At 37.1% G+C, this 13,361-nt stretch overlaps 1 protein-coding gene across 1 annotated transcript in view; it reads right to left on the bottom strand.

Annotated features, from left to right (window-relative positions):
* CDH18 (cadherin 18, type 2) overlaps positions 1–13,361 on the bottom strand; it is a 606,534-nt gene that overhangs the window by 279,621 nt on the left and 313,552 nt on the right. The window lies entirely within an intron of this gene.

The raw sequence follows: 13,361 nt of genomic DNA, 5'->3' as shown, positions 1-13,361 counted from the left end.
GGCCTCTTCTGAATCCATCTTGAGCCTCTGGAAGTTCTCTGGCTACAATGTACTATTGTAGCCATTTCTGTATTACCTTTTCTCCATTACCTTGATGTAATTTATTGGTCCAATGGTGAAGATTTTTGTATTCTTTACATTAAGGTGTGACCCTTATAGAAGGTTGTAATCTTTGATCTTCATTAGTAATTATTTTAAATCCTCTTTACGTTCAACAAGCAAGGTTGTGTCATCTGCACATCACAAACTATTGATGAGTCTTCCTCCAATCCTAGACGACACTTAGTAACAACAAATCTGATACATGTTCTTCTTCATATAATTCAGTCTATCAGATTGTTTGCCAAGAATACAGATTTATTAAATATGGTGAAATATTAAAACTATGATCCACACTTTATTTTAAACAATTCAGTGTTCTTCTCAAATGACTGCCTCTTGGTATAGGTGTCTCAGGAACACAATTAAATGTTCTAGAATACTCATTTTCTACAATGTTGTCCATAATGTCCCATAATCCAAACAATCGAAAGCCTTTATGTAAAAAAAGGTCAACATCTTTTTGGTATTCTCTGTTTCCAACCAAGTTCTATCTGACATCAGCATTAATATCCTTCATTCCTTGTACTCATACAAATGCAGTTTGAAATTCTGGCAGTTCCCTGTCAATGTATTATTGCAGAATTTTAAAATTATCTTTAGCAAAATTTTGATTGCATGTGATATTAATGATATTGTCCAATGATTTCTCCATTCTGTTGGGTTACCTTTCTTTGGAATGGGCACAAATATGGATATCTTCCAATCATTTGTCCAGGTAGCTGTTTTCCAAATTTCATGGTATGGATGAGAGAGTGCCTCCATTGCTAACTCAGTTTGTTGAAAGATTTCAATATGCATTCCATAAATTCCTGGAGTCTTGTTCTTTGCCAGTGTCTTCCATGTACCGTGAACTTGTTCCTTCAGTAACATTGGCTCATGATCATATGCTACCTCTTGAAATGGTTTAACATCGACCATTTCTTTTTGGTGCAGTGACTCAGTGTATTCCTTCCATCTTGTTTTGGGGTTTTCTACATTAGTCAATATTTAGGCTATGGTGACAGTGATGGTCATGTACTGTGGAGATGGTTCCAACTCATAGCGACCCTGCATAAGGTTTTCAAGGCTTCAAATCTTTACGGGAGAAGAAAGTTTTCATCTTTCTCCCATGAAATGACTGGTAGTTTAGTAGTGCTTACCTTGAGATTAGCAGCCTGACTCAAATCCTTAAAAATTGCAAGTTGAGGCTTAAATTTTTTCATTAGTTCTCTCAGCTTGAAAAATGCTAAACATGTTCTTTCCTTTTGATTTTATAGCTCCAGGTCTTTGAATATTTTATTATAATATTTGCTTTGGTCTTTTTGAGGTGCCTTTTGAAATTTTCTGTTCACCTCTTTTAGTTCCTCACTTCTTCAATTTGCTTTAGCATCTCTGTGCTGGAGAGCAAGTTAGAGAGTCTCTTCTTTCATCCATTTTGGTCTTTTCCTTCTTGTTTCTTAAAGACCTTTTGCTTTCTTTCTTGATGTCATCATACAACTCTTCTGATCTTCATTCATTAGTGTTTAATGCACCAAATCTCTTCTTCAGATGATCTGTGAATTCAAGTGGTATTTGTTCAGGATCATATTTGGATTCTCATGGACTAGTTTTAATTTTCTTCAGTTTTAGCCTGAACTTGTATATGAACAATTGATAGTTGGTTCCACAGTCTACCCCACGCCTCATTCTGGATGATGAGATAGAGTTTTTCCACTGTCTCTTTTCACAGATGTAGTCAATTTGATGTCTGTGTATCACTACGGCAAGGTCCAATATATATAGTCATCTTTTATGTTGTTTAAAAAATTACTTTCCAATGAAGAATTCATTGGTCTTGAAAAATTGTATCAGTTAATCTTAAACATCATTTCTTTCATGAAGGCCATATTTTCCCTGTAGAGATCCTTCTTTTGTGTCTCCAACCTTTGCTTTCCAATTGTCACTAATTATAAATACATCTTGATTACATGTTTGATCAATTTCAAACTGAAGAAATTGATAGAATTTCATTTTCAATATCATCATCACTGGCTTTAGTTGTTGATGTATAAATTTTAATAATAGTGATATTAACTGGTCTTTCTTATAGTCATGGATATTATCCTAATACAGACAAGTTTGTACTTCAAGAGAGATCTTGATATGTTACTTTCGATGATGAAAGCAATGCCATTCTTTTTCAATTAGTCATTCCTGGTATAGTAAATCATGTAATTGTCAGATTTGGGATTTCTATTTCAGTTTAGTAAGGTGAAACAGACTTTTATAGGCCTATTTGAATTGGAAAATTATATAGTTTACTATTCTGGGAGTGACAAATAGGTAGTTTGGGAAGAATGGAAATTACAGACCACTTAATTGTGCTAATGAAGAACCTGTAGCTAGACCAAGAATCAGTTATTTGAACATAACAATCTGATTCTGAGTGGGGGATCAAGAAAGGTTTGCATCAGAGTTGTATTCTTTCACCATATTTATTAAATCAGTTTGCTAAACCAAGGATCTGAGAAGCTGGACTATATGATGAAGAATCAGGATTGGAGGAATGCTCCTTAACAACCTGTGATATGTAGATGACAAAACGTTGCTTATGGATGTGATTGAATCTGTCCTTGGATCTAGGACTTAGACAGTGCAGGAACAAAGGACAGACACAGTCCAATCCTGCTCTTTTTTTTTTTTTTTTTTTTTGGTGGAAATAGGTTTCCTCCTTCTCTGCTCATTTCTCTCTTGTTTTATCTCTTAGAAGATAAAAGGTGTTGCAGGCCACAACTCAAGGAAACTCCCATATATCAGATCAGGGCATGATGTGATTAAGGGCATTACTGTTGTTGTTGTTGTTAGGTGTCCTCAAATCAGGTGCCATCTAGTGTTTTCCAACCATAGCGATCCTATGCACAACCTAATGAAACACTGCCTGATCTGCATCGAATGGTAACAAATTTCTGTTTTCACTTGTCAATGCATCTTCTCTGGGGTCTTCCTCTTTTTTAATGACACTCCACTCTACCAAGCATGATGTCCTTTTCCAGGAACTGGTCCCTCCTGATCACATATCTGAAGTTGTTGTTGTTGTTAGGTGCCATCGAGTCAGTACCGACTCATAGCAACCCTGCGTGGTCCTGGGCCAAACACAATTGTTGCCACTCTTAAGCCCATTGATGCTGCTACTTTGCCAACATAAGAGATTAAGTTATACCATCTTGACTTCTAAGGAGTATTCTGGGCGTACTTCTGCCAACACAGATTATTTTGTTCTTCTGGTTTAATAAAAACCATAATGCAAATGTATAGATTCTTCTAGAGTCTTTTTTATTCATTGTCTAAATTTAATATGCATATGAGATGGTTGAAAATATCATGGATTGGGTTAAGTGCACCTTGGTCCTCAAATTGATATCTTTGCTCTTTAACTATTTTAAAAGTTAAGTTTTTGTTTTGTTTTGTTTTAAGTAGATTTACCTAATACAATCATGAAGGTTGATTGTGGATTCAGGCAAAATGAAGTGTTTGACAACTTCAAACTTCTCTCCATTTATCGTGATATTATGGTCCAGTTGTAAGGATTTTAACTTACTTTGTATTGAGCACAATCCATACTGAAGTCTGTAGTCTTTGATCTTCATCAATGGATATTTTAAGTCCTCTTCACTTCTAGTAAAGTGGTATCATTTGCACATCACAGGCTGTTGGGGAGTCTTCCATCAATCCTGATGTCATATTCTTCTTCACATAATACTGTTCAGAGCTCAACATATAGACTGAATAACTATGATGAAAAGATACAACCCTGACACACATTTTCCCCCATCTTCTAACAACTACCTCTTGTTCTATGTATAGGTTCCTCATGAACACAATTAAGTATTCTGGATTACATATTCTTTGCAGTGTTATCTATAGCTTGTCATGATCCACACAGTCAAATTTTTTGGATCATCAATAAAGCACAAGTAAATGTCTTTCTGATATTCTCTGCTTTTGGGTATTCTCTACCTACAATTAGGATCCATCAAACATCACCAATTATATCCGTACTCCATGTTCCCTTTTGAATCTGGCTTGAATTTTAGCAAGTTCCCTGCTATGTTCTGCTGCAAACATTTTTTAATTATCTTAATTGATAATATTACTTGCATGTTATATTAATGATATAGCTTGATAATTTCTGCTTTCTATTGTGTCATCTCTCTTTGCTTTGGAATGGGCAAAAATATTGATCTCTTCCAAATGATTGGCCAGTGATGAGTGAGTGCCCCTGGTGGTGCATCCATTTGTTGAAGATTTCAATCTGTGTACATTCAGTTCCTGGAGCCTGGATTTTCAACAGTGCTTTTAGTGTAACTTGTAATTCTTCCTTCACTATCACTGACTCTTGATCATATGCCACTTTTTTTTTTTTTTAAGGTTTTTATTGTGGATTGAGTGAAAGATTACAAGGAAGATCAGCAGTTTTGCTTTCAACGAATCATACACCTTGTTTTATTATAATGATTATAATCCCCTCCATGTACCATCAGTTAACAGTATTTCTCTCTAATCACTATAGCTTTTTTTTTTTTTTAAACAAAACAAAACACTCAGGCATATATAATAATCTATACTTCTAAAAAGCACATTCTGCAAGTCTGCCTCCTGGCTACCAACTTTCTGTCCCTCTCTTTCCATGAATCTAGAGTCCTCAGCTGCTTCCCCTCTCCTGTGCCCATCTCTGCCTCCATCTCTGGTATCGCTGCTTCTCTGGATAATGTCCTGCATTCTGCTTGTGCTCTTTTCCCTTGATGGTCGTAGGGTCCTCTGTTTCTGGACTGTAAGATTAACCACTCCCCTGTTTTTGTCATAAAACTTCTACTTTTACAATTGTGACAGTCAAAATTAGTCAGGATAACAATTATTCACTATTGAATCATATGAATCACATTTCCATTTTTTTTCACCAGAACCATCTAGACAAGATGAAAACTATTCAGTGGGGACTCTTTCTCCCCCCACACTCCCCCCACTCTTAAACTAAACTCCCTCTTGAAACCTTGTAAGCCATTCACTTTATGCTTTTATCATCCCCTCAGTTTAGGTAACCAATGTTGAAGTTCCCTGTCCCCATCTACCACGTGTACAGAGGGGATAGTATTGATACTTGATGTGAAGACTCCTTCCCTCTCTGTTGGCATTTAGAGTTACTACCTTCATGAGTATAGATCAGGTTCATCAAATTGTAGCGATTTAGCCTTGTTTCCTTAATCAAAAATTTATTTATTTATTTATTTATTTTTGGTAATCTTCTCTAGTTGAGTTTGGATTATCAAGCCATTGAGGCTGGATCAAATGGGTACTATCTGCCAGTTTGGGGTTCTTGTGAATCTCCCCTCCCTTCATATCAGTTGGATGCTTCACTCTGAGCTCTAGCCCTCTGTGGTTATGTCCTTGTCCATGGGCTCAAGCATCCCCAGGACTCACCACACTTTGGACCAACCAACCCTTCCTCTTCTCTCTTTCATCTCCAGGTCAACAGGAATCAATGGACTATGGTTGAACTCAGCCCATTTCTTCATTGCTGCCTTTCTCCCTCTTCTACTCACCAGTAGACCAATGTGGTCACCTTAGGATTCCACCTAAGGTCCTATACTCTGCAAAGGCTTTGCAAGAGGCCTACTTCATTGGGCAAGTTCTAAATCCCCTTGTAGGTATTCCAATTAGTTACAGGCTGAAGACGGGCTTACACGTTTTCTGTAATCATGTTTCCCAACATTCCTCTCTATCCTATTCAAGTGTCTATTTTACAGTAGTAGGCAAGGGAAACAAATATTCATAAGACAGTCGAGCATTTTAGTATTATTTCCCCTCTTCAAACTATGCCTAGATCCTGTATCACAGAGCCCTGTTGTTCCAAGGTTGAGCATGCATCACTATTTACCTCTATCCTACTTAACCCATGCAAACCTGTCTCAGTATTTCTCCATCTATCTTGTTCTTCCACCTCCTCCCCCTTCTTGTATTGCCCTCCCCAACACCCAAAATAAACCCCCACCCCAACCCCACTATTGTGGTTACCTTATGTTCCATTAACTGTTGCCTCCATTTAAGACAGTCTCTTTTATCCTATAATCTACCTGGACTTCTCAACAACTGCATCGTTGTTCCTCTGTTTGCCTTCCTTCACATTGTAATTGTTTTTATCATAGGCTGACTCCCAGAATCTCTGTTCTTATACTTTTATTCTCTTGTTGACTCTTCCATTTGCCAATTGAGTTCAAGATGATGCTGCCATGTACGTCATTCTCTGGTTGTTATTGTCTGCTCCTGTTGGTTCTCAGTCCACAGAACTACCTTTAGGATGTTTTTCAAAGCAGGGTTGGCTTGGGCAAAATCCCTTAGCGCCTGTTTACCCTGGAATGTTTCCATTATACCATCATATCTGATTGACAGCTTTGCTGGTTAGAGGTTTCTTGGTCAGCAGTTTTTTTGTTTTTGTTTTTCTTTCAGGGTTTTATATATGTCTCCCTATTTCCTTCTTGCCTGCATGGTTTCTGTTGAGAGATTAGAGTTTAATCTGATTTGCTTGTCTTTGTATATTACACTCCTCTTTTCCTTAGCTGCTTTCAGGATTCTGTCCCTATTTTTTATTTTGGAAAGCTTGCTTATAATATGTCTTGGTGATTTTCTGTTAGAGTCTATCCCTCCTGGGGTTTGTTGCTTTTTAATATGTTAGGGAAAATTTCTTCCAGAAGCTCTTCAACTATCTCCTCTGTGGATTTTTGTGATTCTTCCTGTTCCAGAATGCCGATAATTCTTAAGTAATTGCTCTTCATGTTGTCCAACATGAATCTTAGGCCTTCTTCAGATTTTTTTTAGCCTTTTGTGTGCTTGTTCTTCTATCTTAGTAGTGTTGAGAGATTTATCTTCTAGCTCACTGGTTCTGGCTTCTATCTCTTCTATTCTACTCCTTTGCTCTTTCAGTGTATTTTCCATTTCTGATATTCTATTATTAATCATTTAAACCTATTTCTGTAGGTTTTGATTTGTTTCCAATGCTGTATCCATCTTATTTGATTGTGCCTGTAGTGCTTTCCTGGCTTCGTCCTTATTTTTCTCAACTCCATTATATAGTGTTTTGATACATTTTATAATCATTTTTCTGAATTCCTTCTAAGGCATTTCCAAAGGCTGCCCATCTTCCAGTATGGAGTGCAGGTCTGCCTCCAGATAATTTGTCTCAGTCACTTTATCTCATTTCTGGACATGTGTGATATGATCACCTGTTTCTAATTTGGGGCCATATTCAGGAGTTATCTATGGTCTTAATACTTAGATGGGTATGTATTTTGGAATTTTTTATTTTCTGATTGCCTCCAGGTAGATGTGATCAGGAAATGGGCTTCCTTTTTCAATCTTCTTCCTGAGAAATTTCAAGATACCACTCTTGGTTGTTGTGATGTAACTCAAGATTTACTTTTTAGCCTATTTCCTTTTTAGTCCGCCTGTCTCACTCCACAATCCCCACTCAAGCCTTTTTTCCTGCTGATAAATAGTTCAGAGCCAGCTCTGGCCATTTTGCATTGCCATTTGGTTTTAAAAGGAAACTGTCATTTTAAATTTCGAGGAGATCTGTGTGCATGTGTAGTAGAACCCTCCAGGGGTGAGGTGGGGTGTCCAATCACTCAGGTACCCCCTCTAGTCACCAGAATGGAGGTGCACAGACAGCAAGAGACCAATGAAGAGATTAAAAAAAAAAAAGTCCACATTTTTATCTCTGCAATTCTGTCAGGCATATGTGGCTGCTCTGATCCTTGCCTCACTTGGTCTTGCCCAAGATGGCAGCTCTGGTAGCAGTTGAGTGTCTTTAATTAGAAAGCAATGGATTTCTTGCTTCTGGTACAAATTCTCCTAGCTGTAAGCCTTCCAACTTTTTAAATATTCCTTTATATGTGGTTCAGAATTCTGGTACCATCCCCTGAGCCTGCTTGGTATGGCATTCTGTGTTATTGGTGATGGAGCTCCTCACTTCACTGCTACCCAATCTGCCATCTTGTTTGTTCCAGCCCATATGCCACTTCTTGAAATGGTTGAACAATTCTTTCTAGTGCAATGACTGTGTATTCCTTCCATCTTCTTTTGATACTTTCTGCATCACTCAATATTATGCCCATAGAATAAGAGGCAGCCCTTCGAACAATTTTTAAGAGATCAGATCTTCAGGTTGTTTTTTGTTTTGTTTTGTTTTCCCCACAGAGTAGTTAGTGGGTTCAAACAAATGACCTTTCATTTAGTAGTTGGATGCTTAACTTGTGCAATGCAAGTTGTCTTTGGTTAGATGAGGAGTTCTATTTTGTCTGTTTTATTTGTGTTTTAGACACCCAAATAAGAGATGCTCAGTTGGTATATTGTATAATGGTGTTCACAGAAGCAGTTCACACTAGAGAGATAAATGTGTCCTGCACAAATATAATATTGCAAATCACTGATAAGACTGACCAAGCAGTGGCTGTATGGTACAAGCTGGAATACTGAGCCAGTGTCAACTGATTAGTAGGAAAAAATATCGGAAGAACCATGTGGGCAGTGGCCCCTGGCAGAGATAGAAAACTAAGAAATCCAGGCATTCTTGAATCCAGTGATGAAGTATTTTACGGCATTGAAACTGAACTAGTGTGAGAAATATTTCTGCTATGTCAAGTGTAATGTGGCCAAAGCAGTGTACAGAACGAACTGGACTCATGGACATCCATTAGAAAAACATGGCAGTCTGACCTAAAGTTAACATTGGACTTGAAATGAAGAGAAAGGTTTATGAGGCTTTCTGGAGAACATTTTTCTGGACAATAAGATTGATTAGAAGTACAGTGGAAGGAAAATAAAGTGATTGAATTGGCAATATTTGGCATAAGAATGTGGTCAGTGGAAAGTCTCTTCAAAATATAGGAAAAACTGCAACTTTAGGAGTTGTTGTTAAGTGCTGTTGAGTTGGTTCCAACTCATATTGACCCTGCATAGGATTTTTAAGGCTGTACATTTTTGTGGAAGCAGAAGCCATATTTTTTTTTTCCTGCAGAGCAGCTGGTAGGCTCGAACTGACTACCTTGTAGTTGCAGTCCAGTGCTTTTTGTTCAGAGCCACCATGCTCCTAATGTCAGGGATGGAGAGAGTTTAAGTCTTGGCTTTTTGTTGGCTTTAAAGTGCTTATTTTAAACATGTGAAAGAAGGATGGCAATTGATCGCATGACACAATAAAAAGTCTGTGTTAGTGTGATGTATAATGATACTGATGAAATATATCCAAGATAATGATAAAGTCATTGATGGAGATGAACTCATTTTCACCCAACAAAATGAAAAGAGGGTCACTTATTACAATAATAGCCTAAATTGTCCTGTATTTAATTCTCATTCTCAAATATTATAAGTAAACATTTCAATCATGCAATAAACACTGTTGTTAAGTCCTATGAATTCCAGTGCTTACCCTACAACACCACATCAGGACTCCATGAAGTAAAATTGTTATTGTTGTTAAATGTCTCTGAGTTGGTTTAGAGTCATATGGGTGTCTGAGAAGTAACTGGTGGGTTTGAACTTCTGACTTTGAGATTCAAAATGACTTTGTAGTCTTTCAGGTTTGATATGAAAGTACAATGGTACACAATTTATAGGTGTTTTTGCTGTACATAGCAATCTTATAGAAATGCTTAGAAACATTTCCCAAAGTGGGAGAGAAAAGCTTTGTAGAAGTAAACTCATTTTTAAAAACATGAAGAATAGAAATTGTTGATGTCTAGGGTTATACCTGGAGTCCTGGTGTGGTGCTGTAGGTTAATGTGTCAGACTGCAAAGCCATTTGAACTGCAAGGTCAGCGGTTCAAGCTCACCACCTGCTCCTCAGAAATCCTATACAGGGTCACTATGGGTCGGAAACAATTAGACGGCACTTAACAACAACAACAAGGGTTAGACCTGGTGTGGCACTGCTAATCACGAGGTCAGAAGTTCAAACCTAGCAACCATTCCACAGCAACCCTATGCAGACTCTCTCTGAGTCAGAATCAACTCAATGGCACTGAAGAACAACAACAATGCCAATTGTTCTTTCATGCCCCGTCTGGTCACAGGAGTCCTGGTGTGATGCTGTAGGGTAATAAGCACTGCACCACAAGGTTGGTTCAAATCCAGCAGTCACTCCTCAGGAACCCTATCTATACAGGGTTGCTATTAGTGGGAACCGACTCGATGGCACACAACAGTAGTAACTTATGTCACTGATTTATCAACGAAAACCTTTTCATTAACAAACTATATTGTAGATGACTACTTTCAACTAAGCTTGCATGATTACACCCTACCTTAGATTTATAATTTTAATGTCAAACTGGTTATTCCCTGAAATAGCATGTGACATTAATAGGGACCCATCATTCCATTTCTGTTTTTTTCTTTGACTTGTTTTATTTTTACAGGTAAAATGTGCTGACTTTTTGTAAATGGCCTAAGATTCCACAATTTGAGAGTTACTATTTTTCTAAGTTGAATCCTAAGGGCTTTCTTCACTCACTCATTCGTCATTTATATTTTCCTATTTTGTTTCAGGTTGAAGTATAACTAGGCACGTAAGACAATAAGATACATTGCATAGAATGAAAGTAATATAAGATAGACTTAATGTAAAGGTCTTATTGAAAATCTGAAGAATAAATTATATAAGAGCATAAGAAATAAACAGATAAGTTTCTGGAATAAGGACTACACTAGAACAGGAATTAACATGGTAAATAACAGGCAAGGAAGAAAAGATAAAGGAGCCACTGATTTAGCTACTTAGGGACTTTTTCCCTGAAAATTTGCCTAGAAATCATATCACTTGTGTTGATTTAGCACCTTTCATAGCATATTTTAACACTGTTCACTCTTGGAGTTCCAGAGAACCTATAAATGTCTCTTCACAGATTCAGGCTTCATTTATCAAAGTTACTGCATGAGCTCACCAGGCAAGAGGTTAGCAGCTTGCTCTGCAGTATTTCTCTTTTGCAAATAATTTTAAAGGGGATTAACAAAAGAAGGAACCCCCAAAGAAAGTACAGGTAAAAAACAAGTCTCAAATGTAGATGGAAAATTGTAAGATGAATCAAATGGGTATTTTTATGCATTTCCTATTAAATTAGAAGCAGAAACCGACATCAAAAAGAAATTAATAGCAGATATCTTAACTTTGATTTTCATTTTTTTCTTACTTATGGAACCAATTAGTAACTATAAAATTCCTGACCAAGTCCAGCAACTGACTTTCTACCCAAAGCTGCTAATCTTTACGTCAGAAACCAAGTTTGCTTAATTTACATTTCAAAATATATCATGACTGAAAATTCGTGGAAAGCCAGATAGTACCTTGTGAACTGATAATCAATAAGTCTCAGTAAAAGGTGGAGGGCAGCTTTCTTATGTGTGTTGTTAGGTGTCTTCAAGTTAGTTTTGACTCATAGCAACTCGATGTACAACATAGTCAACCACTGCTCCATCTTGCATCATCCTCACAATTGTTGTTACATTTGAGTTCATTGCAGCTGCCACTGTGTCAACACATCTCTTTGGGAGTCTTCTTCTTTTTTGCTCAGCCTTCATTTTACCAAGCATGATGTCCTTCTCCAGGGACTGGTCCTTCCTGATAACATGTCCACATTAAACGAGATGAAGTCTCACCATCCTGGCTTCTAAGGGCATTTTGGCTGTACTTCTTCCAACACAGATTGCTGGTTCTTCTTGCAGTTCAGGATACTTTTAATATGTTTATTCAACACTATAGTTCAAATGCATAGATTTTTCTACACTCTGCCTTATTCACTATTCAAATTTCACTTGCATATGAGGTCACTGAAAATACGATGGCTTGGGTCAGAAGCACCTTAGTCCTCATATCTATATCTTTAGTCTTTAACACTTTGCAGCAGATCTCCCTAATGCTATATGGAGCCTTAGTGTGGCACTGTGTGTTAATGTACCACACTGCAAATCCATTTGAACTGCAAGGTTGGTGGTTCAAGCTCACCAGACGCTCCTTGGAAACCCTATACAGGTTTGTTATGGGTCGGAATCAACACAACAGCACTTAACAACAACAACAACATATGCCATTTCATTTCTTGACTGCTTCTTACATTTGTGTTGATTGTGGGTCTAAGCAAAATGAAGTCTTTGACAACTTCAGTTTTTCTCCAGTTATCATTCAGTTATTTATTGGTATAGTCGTGAAGGGTTTTGTTTTCATTATATTGAGGTATAATACATAATGAAGACTGTAGTCTTTGATCTTCATCATTAAGAATTTTATGTCATCTTCACTTATAATCATATATAAAATACATACTTTGTAATAATATACAGATGTATTATATATAATTATATTTTCCAGGTCATTAATGAGTTTTCCTCCAATCCTGATGCTTCCTTCTTCTTCATATAATCCAGCCTCTCAAATTATTTGCTAAAGATTTCTTCAATGAAATTACCATTTTTAAATAACATAAGTAACATATACATGAAGCTCTCCAGATAGAATATGCAGGAATTAAATTGACCACATTTGTGTGAAGAGACAATAGAAAAGTTTCATATAATCAGGCAAGATAAGGCCAGGGGCAGACTGCGAACAGACCCTGGTGAAGAGTTTGCTTGTTTTTCTAATAGCCAAGCAGACTGCCATTTTTGTTTTTTGTTTCCTACTGGTCTTTCTTTCAGGAAGTATATTCTGTTCCTCTAGCTATTCTGGAATGGTCTACATTGACATCTATTTTTGTACTTTATTTTTTTCATGACATTTTGCATTCTTCTGTATCATGTTCTTGATGTCATTCCACAAGTTTTTTGGTCTTCTATCCTCAGTGTCCAATGCATCACATCTGTCCTCTAAATTGATATGGGATATATATGCCCGTGAAAGTTGGACAATGACTAAGGAAGACTGTAGCATTGATGCATTTGTGTTATGGTGTTAGAGAAGATTAAAAGTATCATGGACAACTAGAAGAACAAACAAATCTGTGTTGCTTCTTAGAAGTCAGGATAGCAAGTCTAGGTCTCTGAAACTTCATACATATAATGAAGAGGGACCAGTCCCTGTAGAAGTATAGTCAGTGGATAGTCAGTGAAAAAGAGGAAGACCTCAGAGATATTGATTAGCACAGTGGCAGTTGTAATGGTCTCAAGAGCAACAATGATTGTGAAGATGGTGCAGGGATGTTTAGATTTTCATTCTGTTGTGCACAGGGTTACTATGAATAGAAACTGACTTAAAAGTA

This window comes from Chrysochloris asiatica, unplaced genomic scaffold (genome assembly GCF_000296735.1).
Source record: "Chrysochloris asiatica unplaced genomic scaffold, ChrAsi1.0 scaffold00300, whole genome shotgun sequence".
In the NCBI taxonomy this organism is placed as follows: domain Eukaryota; kingdom Metazoa; phylum Chordata; class Mammalia; order Afrosoricida; family Chrysochloridae; genus Chrysochloris; species Chrysochloris asiatica.
Note: the sequence above shows the minus strand (reverse complement) of the source record. Positions and strands in the feature narration are given on the sequence as shown.